The 17,785-nt window shown below is 39.1% G+C and overlaps 1 long non-coding RNA gene across 1 annotated transcript; it reads right to left on the reverse strand.

Moving 5' to 3' along the window:
• Positions 1 to 7,020: 7,020 nt before the first annotated feature.
• LOC110481504 (uncharacterized) lies at positions 7,021 to 13,394 on the reverse strand. The gene is made up of 3 exons (XR_002467263.2): positions 13,312 to 13,394; positions 9,907 to 10,004; positions 7,021 to 7,035 (listed from the first exon to the last, which is right to left on the reverse strand). It is a non-coding gene; the product is annotated as an uncharacterized LOC110481504 (long non-coding RNA).
• Between the last annotated feature and the right edge of the window lie 4,391 nt (positions 13,395 to 17,785).

Below are 17,785 nucleotides of genomic sequence, written 5' to 3' on the forward strand. Positions count from 1 at the left end.
ACAAGCAATAAGATCCCTGTTCAGTTGCTGTTATCCATCACTCCAAAAAGAATTAAGGAGCAATCACCTCACTATCCATGTGATTCCAAGTAGCTCAGAAAAAGAAATTCAGTAACTCAGTCATATCAGATTTTCACTGATTTTTTTAAACAGTCAAATATTGGGAAATATCCAGACACATTTATTCACTATAAATCAGGAACTTTGTGAGTAAATTAAGAACTTCATGGAAACAGAAAACTTCATATATCTCTGTGCTGTCCTGAACTATGGCTGCACCACCAGTTCTCTTCTGACCCCAAGAGAAATTGGTCCTCACTTGTCATGGGATGAAAATACATCACTTGAATTGTTTGATATTTGGGATGGCAATCCATTATCCAGGCTGCTTGATACACTGCACACCAGAAAATATCTTACTATAGCTCACTAAATGAAGATACAGAATAAAAAATGTAAAAAAATGAAATAAATAATTATTATAAATAATTTTTAAAATATATTGAGCCCTACTGAATCAATAAAGGTGACTTATTGCAGTCCCCAAGCCTAGAGCAGGTTCATTAATACCTAACCCCATCCTGAGAGATGTTTGTGCAATACATTATTTTACATATTCAAAGCTGCCGTAGAATAAATGAGGAGCCAAGACACAGTAACATTTATAAATAAATAAAGGGACTAAAAGGTTAAGAAAGTGGCAACAACATCAATTAGCTCTTAAAAAGCAATAGTCACAATTTTTTTTTTTCCTAGAATCACATTATCTTCTAGAGGCACATTACCCCTTCTAATCAACTATTTATTAATACATGCAACTGGAATTCTGATTTTGTTCCTTTTTGGACAGTGTCTTTCAAGACCTCAAAACAACCAGGACTTCTCAAAAATTGCTCTTCTCTTTAATATTTTCTTTTTTTTTGTTTTTGTTTTTGTTGATACCTCCATATGTAACCAAAAGGAATTTATTAAGATACCCAGTCCTACAAACTGGAATTTATTTAGTGCCTATCTATCTTTACAAGATGAACTGCCTAATAAGGAATATTTTTTGACAACCAGGGTTGAGACAAACTAAGATGGCTGAATCAAAATTAAATTGGCTTCTCACAGATTTCTTGTGCCAACCCATGTTTCTAAGGTCCTCATATCTATGCTAAAGGCATTTTAGGGATTTTCCTTTGGCCTACAGTCTGCCTGCCTGAACATCCCCACTGTTTCCATGGCTCTGAGATGGCTTAAGAAGACAATTACACTAATTTCTAATGAGCAGTTAATTTCCCCTTTAAAGGAAGGCAGTTATAATAAAGAGGCTGTCTGTAGGAGCACACACACAAAAAAACACCCAACCCAACCCAGCCAACCCCAAACATACAAACAAAAAGCCATCAAACCCACATCCTTTTCTCTCTTGGATGGATATTTTTCAGCTCTAAAAGGTGTTGCCACAACTCTTGCCCACCTGTGATTTTTCAGTGTCGCTTTCCATTATGATCCTTCTCAGCTGCAAGAAAGGAGAAGAATTATGAGCTCTTGCACAAAGGATTTAGTTTTACTTTACTCAGGATGAGAAATTAAGGATGCCCTGACTGACAGCATGTGGTTTCTATTTCTGTTGGTAAGCAGCCTTACAATAGTTGGTCAAAAGGATTAGAGGAAGGTCAGTGTTACTGTTTCTAGAGAAAACCAGGAATTGTAGGTTCCTTTCAATAGTCTTGCTTTCCAAAGAAAGTGGAAATCTTTATGTGACAGGGTTTTTCAAACACCTGCTCTTACTCACTCTTTTTTAGTAATGGAAGTAAAGGAGAGAGCTGTGGGTTTACTTTTTTTCCACTTTAATCTACAACAAAATAAGCATTGTACATAGAGAAAAAAAGTTAATTTGCTGTCTGATATAGGCCCTGAATTTTTTTTTAACTTCAAAGGACAGAAACAATAATATCAGTACAACATGCATACTATTCAAGGCATGGAGAAGCTCTAATATCTCTGAGCAACATCAGAAATATCACAAAAGAACTAAAAGTTCTCTGCCGTTCATTGTTTTCCTTTTCCAGCCTCTCACAACAGCCTGATCTTGCTATTCAGCAGCACCATAGGTAGGAAAAACTGCTCAATTTAAGTGGTTTTACACCAGTTATTGATTTATTGACAACTTGCAAATAACTGCCAATATTTTATCTGTCTATGCAGATCAATTCCAACAACAGAACAGGTGAAACCAGTATTTTGGGCAATTGAGAAATGTTAACTTGTGCTCACAAACATCCAGGCTTCACGCTGCTCTGTCATTTCTTTTCAATCTGAGGTATTTTTCCAAAGTTTCCCTGTAATTCCCTGGATTTTGTTTAATTCAGCTGATGACTGTCTCCCTGTTCAGTGTGAGTGGAGAAACTGCATCCTCTACACAGCAGAGCAAATGGGGCCTATCTGAATTTTCTGAATTGCACAGTGCAAGCCTCACTCTATTAGGAGCTATTTCTCCTTCCAGAAAACATTTTTTAGACTACTGTAATGCTCCAGTTGCTTTTAATGGTTGAAAAATCATGTTCCCCTGAGAAGATAAGCTGAGAGGATTTTTAATTAAAGCTCACTCTTCCTCATCTTTATCCCAAAAGTCTATTCCGTGCTACAAGCCAACCATTCCCTGACTCAGTCATTCCAGATGTCTCACAGGCTACCTAGGTGCTCTCTTTCATAAAAAACAAGGTTGCACATCCCAGACATCTCCTGAATTCAACTAAACAAGCACATTTGTGCCAAAATGACATTGTTGCTCTGCTGCATGGAATGGATGCAGCTCGTTTCAGAGTGATCCCTGCTCCAGCAGGGACATTACAGCTGGGAAGGGCTGAAGGTAGGAGTGCCCCCTGCCATGCCAAGAAGCATAAAATGCTTCCAGCAGGCTCCAAAATATACAAAATATCAGGTACACATCCTCTAGCTCTTGGCCCTGGGGTAGTTTGACCCTGGAAGTGCACATTGGCAGAAGGAAGGGGTGAAATGGAAGAGAAATTCCAGGGATATTAAGAAGAATAATGAGTGGGAATGGACTTTTACACGGATATTTCATAGTAATGCAAACCTCCAAAAGAATCAGTGCTTGTCCAGGGATGTCACTGAAGTTGCTCAAGGCATGGAATTCACCCCAAAGGTCAGGAACACCACTGGCCAGAACCAAACCAAAATTAGCAACTGCCAGGTTAAAACCAGTGCCAACAAATTAATCCATTACTGACCCAACGCCAAAATTCTCCTTCAAAGGCAGAGGTGCTCTGCTCCTCAGTGAAAACTGCACTATCTTTTTTGTACAGATTCCATGGATGCATTTGGCTGTGCTCACAGCTGTAGCAACAAAAAAAATAAAATAAAAAAAAAGTGAGTAAAAATCTTGAGAAAATCTAGAAATTCACTTACTGTTGCCTTTAATGGCAATATGTGGTATGTAAGTTAATAACCTACTTATGTAGGGTTTTAACATGAAAATAACTGAAAAAGCAAAAGGTTATAAAGAACCAGCTAAAACCTAGAAAAAGTAGGCCTGTGTACTTAAGCAGAATACTTAAATATGGTGAACTGAGCTCTTTTTATTTGCCTTTTCCTCAGCCTGTGTTTATATCATGGGATTTTTGGAGATGAGGAAGGTACCAAGGCAGTGGGGACACAATTTTCACTGCTTTTCTCCCTCTCCCATTTTTAATCTATGTTTTGTTTAGATAATGTTTTCCTTAAATTGGCTGGGGTTTTTAATTATTACTTTTACCACAACCTTGTTTATGTTGCAATTTTTGATTTTGCCCTGAACTCCTCTGATTACTCATCATATTTTTACAACTTCCATTTGCATCACTATTATCTTTTGATCTTCTGCTGTTTGCCCATATGTTTAAAGTTTTCCAAACTAATTAAGACAATTAACTAAAATAGACTAATTGCATTCATAAATGAGACATGGCATTTCTGATTAGCAGGTGGCTCCTTTCTGGTTTGGATACATAAAAGCAGATGGAAATGTGGCAGACTTAGTTATATTTAATGTGCCCACTTCCTTCCAGACTGCTCCTCTTTCCAGCTAATCACAATAAAACCTATAAAATCTTCAGAGTACTCTTTTTTATTTTTTTTGCTTTTGCCATTTCTCATTTGAAATCCTGGCCATTCTTGACTAAGAGTTTCCAAACTGTTTTTCCTGCATGATTTGTCATTTCTATTTACAGGCTTTAAGGTGTCTGGAAGAACAAGAGGATCAGAAATAATCAAAAATAAGAAATCTGCTCCTCATTTGATGCGCAATCAATGCTATAAATAATTTCTAGCAATATTTTTAAAGAAAAGTTACTTTAAAAGACAGCTTCTGTTCTTATTTTTTTGCTATATTTTTATATAAAAGCAGACATTTATTGCCGCTGTTCCTATAACCAATATTATTTTTTATTTTCACATATTTTCACCAGTGCCCCAGAATTTTCATAGTGCATAATTAATTCTTAACCAAATGCATTGAAGGTATAAAGAAGCAATTTCTTTGTTTCCCTGACAATCTACGACAATTTTAGCATTGCACAAGTTAAAAAGAAACAACAAAAAATAACAGTACAATCACATGACAGAGTGGGAAATTACTAGTTATAGACACCTGAGGATTGTTAGTGACTTATAAATTTTATATCTAGAATAAATACACTGCCTTGAAGTTCAGGAAAACAATTCCACAGTTTAAGTGTGTTTGGAGAAAAAAAGTTCAACATGAATCCAGTGTTGACCACTCTAAGTTTTAGCACTTGTATAAATCTCCTTTCTATGCACCTATGAGAACAGCTCTGCAAAAGATAATTTGGGGTTTATGCCAGAAAATTTTGTTTCTGTTAGACCAAATGATCTATTTGACACTAACTTTTGGATGGTGCAGCACTTTTAAGTGGAGGTATTTCAGAGAGACTAAATTATGTTGAAGCAAAAAACCTAAAGTTCTTCCCTAGCAAATTCCAGTGCTGTGATTTTCTGCAATGCATCTGACCACATAATTTTTTTGTAAAAATATAAGAAAGTAGGGAAAATTTTGAGATATCTGGTGCCTAGCAGCTTCATTTTTGTTGTATCATTCAAACAAAAGCTGGTTAGAGGATAATACAGACAGAATGGGACACAACATTTATTGTTTAGAGTGATGTGAAAAAAAGAAAGAAAAAATCATCTCATAAACATGACAGGGTGGTGATGGTCCAGATTTTCACCTGCATCCAAGAGCAAGAAGGATTCTCCTTCCTAACTCTGAGTCCCTTTTATCTCAGTTCTCCTCCATTCAGAGACATCCATTAAACAATAGGGCTGGAATGCAAAGATGTGCAGCTTTTCGGATAGCGGTAATGAGAACGTGCCCTAAGTCCCAACCACAAATGAAAAGGACTGCCACAGCATTCATATCAGAAAAATGTCACACCAGGGGATTTCCTGAATTCAGAGCTTTTAATATATCCAGTAAATTTTTGTGAATCAGAGTATGCTCGGATTCTAAAATAACTTCAGACTGCCTTGTCTTTAATTCTTATTCAAGAGATCTGTCTTCAGCAAAAAGTTTAGCTGCATAAGGACTTGAGGATTTCATAAGTGCAGCTCCATAAAAATCCCTATTTGCTGCTCAATAAACAAAACCTGAAAGTTATGCTGGCCAATAAATCTGAGTAAGTGCTCTTAGTGCAGATGCTATCGAGCAGCAGCATCCTGCATCAGCTGTTCCCAGCCCTGCTGTAAGGAACAGGATGACTCAGGGAGTTGGTAATGGGATCCAGAGCCTTTCACCCCTGGGTCAATAATTATAATCTGAACCACACCAGGAGTCAATGCCCTGTCAGCCCCATCTGCTGCCTGCAGCCAAATCAGTTTGTGGCCTCCAGACAATTCCTGCACAAGAGGCACTGGAACCACAACAGAAACCCCTGGCACTGATATCTGGCACCAGCAAAAGGGCTGGAAAGCCAAGAAATCCTCTGGGGAAATACTTACTGCTTTTAAAATAAGTAAGGGGAAGTGTTTCAGTAAAGAAATCGAGGGAAAATGGTTTGCAGCAACTTTACATCTTTCTATGGTGCTGGCAAATCTTGTGGGCTTGAAGCTACTTGAAATTTAAAGCATTCACCACTCACACAGGATATCAGACAAAGCAAATTTTGTGTCCCATAAATCCTGGGCAGAATCCACAACCTTTACACATGGATACATCCTGTGATGTCACCTCTGTAACTACACACAACTTTCAGCTGCCCAAACCTGAAGAGAGTTGTGTCCCACCATCACAATGACAGTCATTCAAACTTATTTTCTGAAGTTTTCTTTTGATAAAGAAATTTTAATAAGCAGAATTTTAATAATGCTGATTTGTGGTATATTTCCAATATTTGTTTTAGAGTTATTTTAACCCTTAGTTAGGCCATTCACCAATTAATTTCCTCTGGGGATTTTTCTGCCTGAAAGGCCTCCTTCAGTGCAGACAGGTATTTTGACTCTATGTTAACATGGGGTGCATTTAATTTTAAATTGATATTATCTTTTTTTTTTTTTTCAATTTAGCTTAAGCCTCTTGCAAGTGTCACAATAGAAAATGAACAGGCACTCTGAAATCTGGAATAAGTGTTCAGGGAGGATCATTTCAGCATCTGTAACACATGCTTTGTTGTTTACAGCTTTTTTTGAGAGTTTCCAGGGATTTACTCCCTGTTTTGAGTGTCATTGTGCAGCCTCAGCCTCTTGCTCTATCACATCTACCTCCACTCTCAAGGTAACAAACCAAACTGCACAGCCTCTGCAGAATTGAAATTCCAAAATACTGAACACCACTGCTCATGCAGTAACAGACTTTCCACTATGGAGAGGCTAACAATGAATAATTATCAAAAATAGGAAGGGAAAAAGGAATAGTTCAATCAGTCTGTATGGATCTGAAGCATGTTTAACTTCATCATCACCAAGAATATCAGAGAAAAAGACATCAGGATTACCTTTGCCTGGGACATGGCACTGATGGGCAGCAGGTCTTTTCTGGAAAGAGGATCTGGATTAATTTATTCTGGTGTTGATTGTTAAATCCAAGAACAAGCACTGGGAGTCCTGTTAATCTTTAACTGCGATGACACTGAAAAATCTATAAACATGAAATATACTCCACTGTCTCAGCTCATCATGCAAAATGTTTTAATCACCAGAGGAAATGTATCAGATTATCAGAAACTTCCCTACAATCACATGGATGGACTCTAATTATTCTGCTTAACACTTCTCTGAATGAGCCAATATGATTTCTTGAGATGTTTTGTATCTTTTAAGTTTATAAAAGTTCAGATATGTTAAGCAGGAATCATGAATTTTTGAAACAACTTATTTTCTTTTCATAAAACCTGCACTATTTACCTTGACTACCAAATGACAAAGCTCAGCTAGAAGAAATTAAGCATATTGGTCCCCTCTAACCTCTATAGCATCTTTGAGTGCTCTTTTAAAGCAATATGTTATAAGTAGTTATCTTTGTTAATATTTTTATTAATGTCTATGGAAGATTTTTCACTCCTCAGTTGTGACTCATTTCTTGTGAATGACTCATATAAGTAAAACACATGGAAATGTTTTTGTTAAGTGGGGATTAAGCTTTGACTATCTTTTCTTCACCCACTCTTTAAATGTAAAAATATTCTTTTGGTGATGAAAAACAAAGTACATTTCTTAATTTTCAATATTTTCTCCTATTTTATGCCAATACCTACAAAGACTGGCAAGTTCTGTACCTAGAAATAGTTTTAAGTAGAACAGTAAGAAAATTAATCTTTTGGTTGACTAGTTGGATTTTTTAAATTCCCTTTAAAAGGAAATTGAAATAAGAGAAGAGTATCAATCCAAAATTAACAACATTAAAAAAATTCTTAGGTGTGTTTCTTCTCCCCATCCCCACCATTCATTTTGGTGTGGGCAAAAAGACATAAGGAAAAAAAATACTTTGAAAGTGGTGTGATGTCAGCCAGTGCCAGTCAGATGAAGATGCACTTGTCTTTCTCAACTCTCTCTGGAGATTTTTGGTGCAGGCAGATTTACGAGGTCAACAGCAGGATTTTGGCACCTGTTTTCCCACCAGTTTTTTAATGAGAGCAGAGCATCCAAATCCTCTTTGGACAGCTTTCAAAACAGCAGCTCCAGCTTCTTTCATTAAGCTTTTTGGGGGACACAAAGGTGGCCAATTCCAGCACTCAGGGCCATGGGGAACTCTCCAGGGTGGGCAAGCAGAGGGGCAGAGGCACAAACCAGAGTGGGAGAGGCACAAAGCAGAGCTGGGGCTGTCCCTGAGCCCTGCTCTGATGGAGGCCCCTCACGCCTGTAAGGTTTTTTGGGGAATTCCTAATGCCCCATCTGGGAATTAGGAATACCCATGCTGGCAGCAAGCTCTTGGTAGGCAAAACAAACCCACACATACCCCCTCCAAAACCTCCTCCCAACCCTGAATCACATTTCTACCCTCTGGAAATGCATCCCACTTCCCATGGCATTTGCTTAGGTCATCCCTCTAACCCTACCCCTCCCTTCTGTATTTTAAGTTCCAATAGGTATATATAGAGGAAAGTGATGCACTGCTACTTAATGTGCTCTGTTTTCTGAATTCATCTATTAATGTTGGATCTTTTGCTGTTGCACATGTACCTTAAACTTTTGGAAGTGCCTTTTCCTGCAGCTGTCATGCAAATGACTGTGTATTTTGGGTAGCTGAGATCATACCTAAGTGGGTTTCTAAATTTGAGTTCCACCTAGCCAAAAGGTGAGCTGAGTTTCCCCACCAGGATTGCTGCTTGCTCAGTCTGCCAGCCTATTCCCTGGCCTGTGACAACATTGGGAAAGGAAAAGGGGCAGAAAAGAGAAAAATCAAACAGGGGTCTGGCTCTCTCCCACAACCAATCCATCCTTGCTGAGGAACATCATTCTCAGAGACCAGCATGAATACATTTCTCACATGTATTTGCCTAAACCAAATTATCAGCTGCTTGTTGGCTTCTTGGTTTTTTTTTTTAAGCAGTCCCTTTTGCTATTCATAATCCCCATGAAGATAATTCATGGCATTTTTTGTCCAGTTTTTTCAGCTTGTGGAGCAGATTTGGCTGAGCTTCTCGCAGAGGGTGCTGGATTAAATGCAGGTAAAGATTATGAATGGTGAGCTGTAATTTACTGCCACTGGCAGGGGGGAGACACAGGGCATGGTGTGGTTTTCAAGGCATGAATTAGAGTTCTCTGGCAAAATGAGGGTGCTTTGGGCTGATTAAATTATTAAAAATGTGCACCTGGGTTGCATAAAGATCCGATGCCCTCTCCCTGGAGTTTGACTGATAATAGAAGTGATGTACGTCATCATTTCTGCATCATCTGAAAGTTTAATACATGTAATTGTGAGCTGCTTTTCTTCTCTGAAATTGCAAACACAGCAAAATTGCAGGCTTGGTGCCACTGATGAGTCATTGTTGGCCTGCTGGATCTGTATTACAATGGCCATACACAAAGAGAAGCATGACACCCCAGTTTACCATCATTATCTGTTTCCTTTGCAGTTGTTTCCACAGCTGAGCAGCTCAGACAGAGCCTGGGTCAAGTAGCAGGGGGAGGAGGAATTGAAATGGTAGCTTTTAAGGGAGATGAGTTAGGTATGATCTCAGCCATCTCAAATACACAGCTATTTGCATGGCAGCTGCAGAAGAAGGCCCTTACAAATGTGTAAGGTACATGTGCAACAGAAGAAAATCCAGCATTAACAAAAAAATGCAAAAAAATGAACTCTTTAAGTAGCAGGGCAGCATTTTCCTTTATATGTATCTCTTGAAATTTAGAATACAATATAGAAGAAAATTTAGCCCATTTTGCTAAAATAGCAGCTAAAGATACCTTAATATCCACCAAAAAATGTCAGCAGTTCAGTCGTTGAAGCACTGCATTGCCAATGATTTCTTCTTTAATCTTGTTTTCATCACAGTTGCAGAAGTCTGGAATGTAAATGTATACACATTATTCTTTTCAGACCCTCCAAATCTGAATTTTAAAACCCCAAATGTTCTCAACTGGAGGTTAACAGCACTTAGTTGAAAGCAAATAAATTACCAAAAGAATGCATTAAAGAATGCATTCTAAAGAACTTTAGAATTAAAGTGAGGGGAGCTGAATAGAAACATCCCTGCATACTAGATCAGAGTAATATTCATAATTTTTAACATTATAAAACGAAATATCTTGGGGGAAAAAAAGCCTAGGAAAGGATAATCTGCAGTTTATTACATATACTTGCATAAAAAGGTCAAACTTGATGGGCACTATCACCTTGGAGGGAATGAATTCCTTGAATCAGGCTCGTACTCCCTCTTTTCATCTTGGAAAAACACATTGCTCCAAATCCAAGCCCTGTGGTAACCATCACCCAGCATCCCTGGGACTCACAGCAAGGCCTGCCTCGGGCTGATTGGTTATTCAGCCCCTACACATGGTCAGGGGAGTATTTCTCACAAGCTGCTGGGCATTGAAATATCACCTGGATAGATTTGGCATCTCGATTGCAAAGAGGAGACACCAGTAAAATGCATAAGAGCAGGCAAATTTTGATATTATTTTGTCTGACAATGGGCAGCCACTATTACTGGCTTCACAAAAGAGAAGGAAAAATGGGCACAGATTTTGTTCCCAATTTTGCTAATGTAGTAGTAAACCCTCTTTTTTTTTTTAAAGCAGAAATTTTCTTCTCTAATGTATGAAATCTTCAAGGTGAGGAATTTTTTTTTAACATAATTCATCCTAATTAGAAAAGGAATTCAATGTATGGTAAGCCCTCCTGGTCCTGAGGCTTAATACAATTTCTTCTCCAAATAATACTGAAAGACATTATTTTTTCCATGAAATAAAGTGAAAATAAGGAAATCTGAGAACCTATACAAGTTAGATTTAAGGTAAAACCATCAGCAGCTCTTATGCTGTAAGCACTCATCTGTTTCTCCAGTGATTGATACAAAGGGAGAAGTGCAGTTTAAAGTAATCAGGTGGAAAATCCCATGGAAATCCCTGGACAAGTGCTCTGACTAGAGAGAAAAAATTTGTATATGGCATTACTTTTCTTCAGACAACATACTGATTTTGGAGTCTGGCTTTTTTGTTGTTGTTCTGAACTAGACAAATATGTATATTAAATCAATGTGTATGAGAAACATCTAGTTAAATTTTAAAATTATTTCAGGCAGAGGACACTTCTATGATCTAGAATAAGAAATTGAGACCTGGCAATATATAGTTGTAACATAAAAAAGAAAAAACGTCTTACTGTCACTTAGTAAATAAACATTTACAGTCATCCCTAAAAGTGACAGTTGTCTGGACAAAATCACTGCATTCCAGCTGGGACTTTAACAATTTTTTTTTCTCTCTTCCAGATTATGAGAAATAATCAGAGAAAATAAGGCAAAAGAGCAAAGCGTTGAAAGTAGGCTGATCCTGGGAACAAATCATGAACTGGACACAAAGAACATTGAGTCATAAACGAACAAAGAAGGACACAACTGCTTATTTATTAAACAATGCTCTTACTTTCAGTCCACAGTGTCTTAAAACTGCCTCATTGGGACCATTACCAGAGCAAATTACTGCTCAACATGAATAAACTGGAGAAGTCTGGGTCTAAACTGTTAAGTGGTTTGGGTTTTGGTGGGGTTCTTTTAAGGTTTTAATGCGTTTTAAATTGTTTTTATTATTATGCACAGCTACATCATAGGGGCAATTCTCTACAGATGAGGCTGAGCTGAGCTCTCTGTTGAAAGGTCAAGGCTTGCAAGTGTTACTAATTAGGGACACAGGCACAGAGTGAATTATGTTTCCTTAGATAAGGAAAAGGAAAGAGAGACTAGCTGTTGTTTAACATTACACGAGATCATTTGTGCTTCTCCACGGCTAGAGTTACAAATATCATGTAACAGACGTCATGTTTCTGAGGCTGCCCTACCTCATAGGTGCAGAATCACACACACACAAAAAAAAAAAAAAAAAAAAAAAAAAAAAAAAAAAAAATCAGGTGTACACTAGGCTATCTCAAACTTCAGAAGAAAGCTTATCCATCACAAAGGTTTTGTCAGTCTCCCAAGAGCAGCTAATGTGGGATTTCTCTATCAGAATGCATCTCAATGAATCAAATGTCAGCCTGGAGGAGGAGGTGATGAGAATGCACCGTGCCCAGGGAAAGCAGGAGGTGATACAGAAAAGCTGAAAAGTCTATTTTGTGAGGTCAGAGGGGTGACAGTTGAGAGCACTGAATCAGAATGATCTTTTCAGGCTGCAATTCTCATCAGGGTGAGGGATGCTCCCTTTGAAGGAAAAAAATGTTACAACTATTACATGGTACAGCTGGTACTCAAGTGTAACTGGAAATGAGAAAAAAATTCACCCTGCTGTCACCAGCTTTCCTTACAATAGCAGAAATACCTGTGAATATTGGAATTTGGGAACTAATGACTTCTCATGGCCATCCACAGACCAGTTAGATAAAGGGTAATGCCTGCTACTCAACTTGTTGCATTTGCTATGGGCTCACACTTTGACTTTGCACCACTTTCAAGCATATTAAAAAGGCAATCTTAAAAAAAACCCCACAGCTTATTAGAGAATGAAAGTTAATTTTTTCCTTCCAAATCACAAGTTAATCCAGCAGGTTGAGATTCACCTCTAAGACAAACACACCTGAGTTGCTGTTATTGAGGTGATGGACACTATGATAATTTACAGAAGTGAATGAAGAGGTTGCACTCCTGACAGCTTTAGATTGCTTTTGTCTAAATTAATAACAACTCTGAATAAAAGCCATCAAGTCCATCTGTACAGTCTCGCACTTAACTTTTCCATTAGTGTCACTGGCCTCCCAGGGGTCTCTTCTTGTACTTCATAAGTTTATGGACAAGACATAAATGACCCTGTATGCATCAACTGGCCTCAGTGAGCATCCCTCTCCTTCTCTGCTATCCATCAAAACTCTTCCCTGTGATTACACCACATGCCAGAAACACAGTCATACCTTGAAATGCAAGGCCTGCCAGCTAATCTGGGAATGCTTATCCATGCAGGCTCGGTGTGAAGCAGGGCACTGCAGCTGATGAGGTGTCGCACCTGCATGTGTGAGTGGCACAAGTGCCTCTCACAGACCCATCCCTCCCGCTTCCCACTCGGCTTTTCCTTTTTCCTGCTCAGCAGGCAGGGAGTTATGAGAAACAGGGGGTGTGCATGATGAAGACACACACAGAATGTGTGAAATAATAAACCTCCCACCTCCACTCGAGGCACAGCTCCTGTCGTGAGGCTCTGGATGCAGTGCTGAGCTCTGGCTCGAGGATTCTTCCCCAACCTGGGATGGGGTCACCGGGCTGCCTGGGGAACACAGGACACACTGGAATTCAAATCACCTCTGAGAACATCTCTCTATTCTGATGGATTGATTTTGTTTATTTTTATTCTGATTGATTTATTTTGTCACCGATACTCGAAAGATCCAATAATCAACAAGAGCTGTTGTCAAATGGGTGTTTCCTGAATATATTAAAATGCTCAATGCTACAGTTGCACTTGGGGCCTTAAAGGAGTTTCAGGAAGGTCTCTGGGAAAAAAAATGCTTTTCAAAGGGACTTAAATTCAGGATAAACTGAGCTTGGTTGCTCCCAGTCACACTTCTGCTGAGGGACATGAATTACCCTTCCCCATGCTGCCTGCTGCTCTGGTTAGCAGCGTTTCTGTGCCTGATGGGTTTACGATGTGGACAGACAAGCCCTAAGGAGTAAAACATGCCCACAGAAACTCATTCCCAGCGTGACCTATGGCAGGATTAAAGCGAGGTCTCCAAAGGTGGGAGTGCATCCATCACCTGCTCCTTGCAAGCACCCCCTCAGCCACAGAGCACACATCCCACACAATTAATTGCCAAATCAGCTTCTGGACACAAGATAATGAAATACTATTTATTGATTTGCATTTTCATTGACAGGGTGGGAAAGAAGCCAATCAAGCTGGTTTGGTGGGGAAATTTCAAAGCATTTGTCTCACGTATAGATAATACACGGAGGCTTTATTGACACCATAAATAAAATCTTGCAGCCCATAAATATTAGGCTTTCTCCTTTCTACAAAGGAAAGAAATTTCAGCACAACAAAGCATGTGTTACAGATGCTGAAATGATCCTCCCTGAACACTTATTCCAGATTTCAGAGTGCTTGTTCATTTTCTATTGTGACACTTGCAAGAGGCTTAAACTAAATTGAAAAAAAAAAAAAAAGATAATATCAATTTAAAATTAAATGCACCCCATGTTAATATAGAGTCAAAATACCTGTCTGCACTAAAGGAGGCCTTTCAGGCAGAAAAATCCTCAGGGGAAATTATTTAGTGAAAGGCCTAACTAAGGGTTAAAGTTACTCTAAAACAAATATTGGAAATATACCACAAATCAGCATTATTAAAATTTTGCTTATTAAAAATTTCTTTATCAAAAGAAAACTTCAGAAAATAGCAAAACAAAATCATATTATAAAACAGCTTAATGGTGTGTTCTCCAGTAGAAATATAACTGTTTGTCAATACAATTATGCAAACAGAACTTGGCTTTTTATGGAAAATTCAGTAGTCGCAGGAAAATGACAGAAAGAAGCAAACTCTCAGCACCAAACTCACAAAGCCTTTTGCCACACTCTTCATCCTGTTTGGAGGAATACACAAAGAGTGCAAAAGCTTATGGAAAATTTTCCCCCTTGTCCAAGTGGGTTTAAGAAAAAAATTAAATATTTTTCTCTTTTTTTTCCTAAAATTTGCAGTTCTTTTATCAGGCACAATTTTGCTTGATGCATTTTAGATTCACTGATTCTGCAGAAGGTGTACAAATACCCTGAAGTCTAGAGACACCCTCAAGTCTCTAATGTCAATGCAAATTAAGCCTGGATTTGAATGGGTACTGCATAAAATAGGTTATCACTAAGAATATTTGGAATTTGAAACTCACTTCCCATTTTTGTCCCACAGAATTAGCATAACATTTATTGCTCCAGTGAATATTCCCTTTATGGTCCTTAGAATATTCATGGAAATTAAATGGAAGAGAGGTACAATCAGCTTCATTGAAAATTCAAATGAATGTTTTCTATTTTTGGCAACACTCCTCACACATAATTAAAAACCAAAACAGTTATTCCATGTGAAATGCAAATACAAATAAACAAACAAAGAAATGCCCTGGGACTCTCTTTCCCTGCCATTGAAACTGTCCCCTCCTGCCACCCCCCTCATTCCCTGGTGACACGGGAGTCACATCCTTTTGGGACTTGCTGCTTCCAAGAGATTTGGTTGATGTGGACCTGCAGATTCCAGGAGAAGAAAAAAGGGTGGAGGGTACAAAATTATTCCAAAAACAAGGTGATACCAGAAAGAAACACAACCTACTCATCCCCTTATTCATTTCCTTCTCCCCCGTCAGCTGCGTGTCATGTACAATGGGCAGGTGCCTAAAAATGGCAAAAAGAAATTAAAAAAATAGATTTTGTGATGGAGTGATCCTCTCCAAAAGGAAAATTGCAAAATACATAGTTTTATAAAGCCGTTCAACAGCTTTGTAATTTAATTATTTTCCAACTTCTGCTACTTAAAAACTGTCTTCAGACATCACTTTTCACAGTAACATCAAAAATGCTTTTTCACCTTAGGACTTGAAATCCCTCCTAATATAAATAGTCTAAACCCAATAATGAGGTCCAAGGAAGTGGCACGTTTGGGTTCCATGTACAGGGGATTTTGGCCAGCACCTTATCATGGCCAAAATCAGGTCAGAAACAGGAGGTAAAAAGATCACCAGTCCAGCCCATGGGACACCCAAGCTGCTGAGCACTGAAAATCAGCTCCCCCCTGCCCAGAGTGAGAGGAGCTCTCGGCTGGGGACACCGGGGTGGGTCATGGTGTGGGGCAGGGAGCTGCTCCCCTAGACCAGCAGGACGCTCTCCATAGACAAATCACCCCCCTCTACTGAAACTCCAATGAAAAATCAAACCCTACAATTCCAATAAAGATTTGTAGGGAATGGGCAAAGCCAGGGACCTCATAAATCGGGAGAGCTGGACAGGACAGAACACACATCCAACCAATATGATTAATGCAATGTTCTCCGTTTATCCAAGAGAAGATGGCAGTTTACATACACTTCTATATAGTTTAGAGTTTACAAAGGCACTCTGATTGCCATGCTAACATTGTTTATCTTTGTCTTAAGGTGGCCTAAACCTCACACTATAAACCTATGCTACTTCACACCCAGACAGCACAGTGCTCCCCATCACACCGTAATTCAATTTCTAACTGTGCCACAAGCTCTTCATTTCTAACTGTGTCAGAGCCTGGAAGGCCTCGCAAGGCCCAAATCTGAGGCCTAGGCTGGAGTAGCTCAAATCTCATTCCAAACATAAATCATGCCCTCTCTCTCTCAAAAATGCTGCAACAAATGGGAATGTTCATTCACAGCGCTGGACACACCTGGGGACTCATTGCCCTTCAATGGACATGTGCACCTCTGAGAACTCTCAATCTTTTTTTTATTATCCTGACTAATTTCTATTTGCACAGAATTTCACAATAGGTTCATACATATTCATTCTGATGATTTCATGTTACACTTACAGCTAGTTACACTTGTACTCAGTTTTTGTCAGAAAGTAGAGAAAGGACTCCTGGGTCATTCTGCCCTGTCTGCTTCAAGGTCTGAGGAGTCTTTCTTATCTCTTATCTTTTCAGTGTGGAAATTTGCATTCTTTCTCCTTAGCTGGGGTAGTTTTGCTAGTGCTGCAGTCACCAGACTAAACAGCATAGTAAGCTCAAAGTGGATTTCTACCCTGTTAAATTTTCAGTCTGTCTCACTACCTGCAGGCCTACCTTCCCTAACCTCTGTGCACACAAATCACCTTTAATTACTCCTCCCTGAATATTTATTTTGGCTTAAAATATGAAATATTAGGAGAACACCTCACACAACATGTTTTTTTGCAAAGCAACTCAGTGGAGCCCACACTGTCAAACCCCAGCCTGGCACCAGTGGCCATGAAAGGCTACCAGGGATCCATCTGAAATGTCAATACATCATTTCAAATGTTCTCAGTCAGAGCTGCTTGAATCATCCAAGGGCAGTAAAATCAAAGGGAATGCTCTCCCTTTTTTCAGGGGAAAAAAATAAATAAAATTGAGTGAAACTTCAAAAGCCAGTGAAGAGGGAGACAGTGTGTGTGTTTCAGACAAGTTAAGTGAGGAATCCAGGACAGAGTGATTTCCTGTCATGCAGGAAATCCAGCATCTCAACTCAGAAATCAGAAATGAGCTAGAAGCCAAGTTAGTTCCCTATGCACAGTGCCCACCTGAGAGAAGAGCACCCAAAACCACAACACTGGCAAAGGCACTCTCATCCTCCTCTCCTGAGGGATTATCTACAGAGCTTTGCCTTTGGGACTCATCCAAATATTAATTGTGAGGAAAAAGGCCAGCCCAGCCAGGACATGCAGCTGATGCTGGCCTAGAAACCAGATTAAAAGTAAATAAAATTCAGTGCTTGGGGTCAGATTTTTTCAGGCATGGCTCCTGGCCCCAGGCAGAGAGCAAGGGTCTTGTCTTGCATTTCCACCCTACCATGGTGGGATGGAAATTACTGATGGCACCCATGGGCTGCTCTATAATTTTGAGATACTCCCCTCACGCTCCCTTCCTCTCTTCCATGAGAGCCCCTCT

The sequence above is a fragment of the Lonchura striata genome, chromosome 2 (genome assembly GCF_046129695.1).
Source record: "Lonchura striata isolate bLonStr1 chromosome 2, bLonStr1.mat, whole genome shotgun sequence".
NCBI lineage: Eukaryota > Metazoa > Chordata > Aves > Passeriformes > Estrildidae > Lonchura > Lonchura striata.